Source organism: Sebastes umbrosus, chromosome 3 (genome assembly GCF_015220745.1).
Source record: "Sebastes umbrosus isolate fSebUmb1 chromosome 3, fSebUmb1.pri, whole genome shotgun sequence".
NCBI classification, from domain to species: domain Eukaryota; kingdom Metazoa; phylum Chordata; class Actinopteri; order Perciformes; family Sebastidae; genus Sebastes; species Sebastes umbrosus.
Genome location: NC_051271.1, coordinates 33,626,391 through 33,628,363, shown reverse-complemented (window position 1 = coordinate 33,628,363; position 1,973 = coordinate 33,626,391).

The window sequence follows — 1,973 nt, the reverse complement described above, 5'->3', positions numbered from 1 at the left end:
TTCCCTGCACGTGGTTAACTTTTTCATTGATTGAAAAATAAATATTAAAAAAATGTAATATTTTGTGTTGCACACATCTTGTCTTTTTTTAACCTGACACTATTTTCATGTGACATCTCCAATAATCCCGTATTTATTTCCTCTCTCTGATCTCGTCCATTCCGATGCTGATGTAGGCTTGTCCTCAATCCTCTGCACTTTATGGTGTTTGCAATTGTATATTACATTCACCATATGGGCCTGTGCAGGGCATGTACTGTACAAGCACACACACAACACACTTCCAACATGTACAGTATGGTGGCCAATGATGTCAATGACGCCATTCGGAGAACTGCTAGATCTGATTTAGTATGAAATTACATCTACTAGGGATGTTAATAACTAACCATTAACCGACAATAAGAATTTTGTCCGATTAATGCTGTCAGTTAAACCGTTAAAAGAAATATTGAAAATTAAATAAAAAGCTGAGCAAAACTCAGAGGAGTGGCTTGTCACTTACAGGAGAACAGCCGGTCCACCTTAACAGCCCACCTTAAGTAAGCCTGAGCCTGAGTTGTTGCTAATTTCAGGGCTAACCCCCGTCCTCTTTAATCAACAGGTGGCTGGCAAGACACAGGCACTTGGTTTGGGTCTTGAGGAGTTTTTGCATTTATTCACTGACAAGTAAACTGTACACACACTGCACTGCTACATTCACAGCCATAATGTTACTGACAGGCAGACACAGCTGACAACCTCGCAGCTAAACTAATTGATGCAGTGGAGACTTTTACTGGGAAAGTGGCTGCATGTGCACACGACAATGCACACAGCATCGTGGCTGCTACAGTAACTCTCCCAGGTCAACTGGGGACTCTGTTTTGCGCATACACTGCAGCAGGTGATAAATGATGGATTTAACCTGTTAATGCATCAGCTTATCATTGCAGCTATGGACGGCCATGGACAGCACCCCTGAATGCAAAGCACTAATCTGGTCGGTTAACGGTTAATGATCATTTAATGAGGGTCGGCTATCGGTTAGCATAAAAATTCTAAATTAGCATTCCTAACATCTACTCTTCGTAAAATAGGTGGGGCAGGAACTGTTTTTTTAAAACCATGTGTAACTGAATGGAGCTGTAATAGGATTATGTAAAATGGCAAATGATCCACCGTAGATCCCATCATTATATAAGGTGGACTTAAAGCAGCAGTGGGTAGAATTGGAGCAAATATGATTAAAAAAAGTTATTTTTATAATATATCAATATATCCTGACAGAAGTGCATGAGATCGGTAATCTGAAAAAAATCATAAGCCTCTGTGTCCTCCGGTGGCATCTGCAATGGCATCTGCAAGATTTAACAGATCTGAGGAAAACAACCAATCAGAGCCGAGCTGGAGCCTTGCTGTCTCTGAGCAGCTGTCAATCAGTCGCGAACTCCGAACAAACGGTCAAACTAGCTAGCGCTGATCAAATATGAATCAATATTCTGTTACTGTATTGCCTATTTCTCGCCTCAAATGTTTTCAGAAACATCTTGTAGTGTACTGTTTAGCTGTAAAATTAGAAAGTTTGTTACCTGCCAACGCCATAGCCAAAGTTTTGCACTCGGCGGCTCACATTACCGCAGTCTTGGAAGAGGAGGAGTGAGCGGAGGGTACTCAGTTGGTTGCAATCTGCAACCACACCATTAGATGCTGCCAAATTCTATACACTGTAGCTTTATACATGCTTGGGTTTTGCAACGACAACTTTACTTTTTCCGGTGTGACCAGTAGCATATCATACGGTGGCTAACGTAAGCTAACAGGGCGAACTTTAGATATACTGTAGTAGTGTAAGGGCCATTACTGAGTCAGTTCATTGTCATTATGACACAGTCTCTACTTTTACGTTACCATTATATTGTAATCGACATTTGTGGCCACAGTGGCTATTACTATTATAGTGACTATTAAACGTCTGTTTTTCAATACTAACC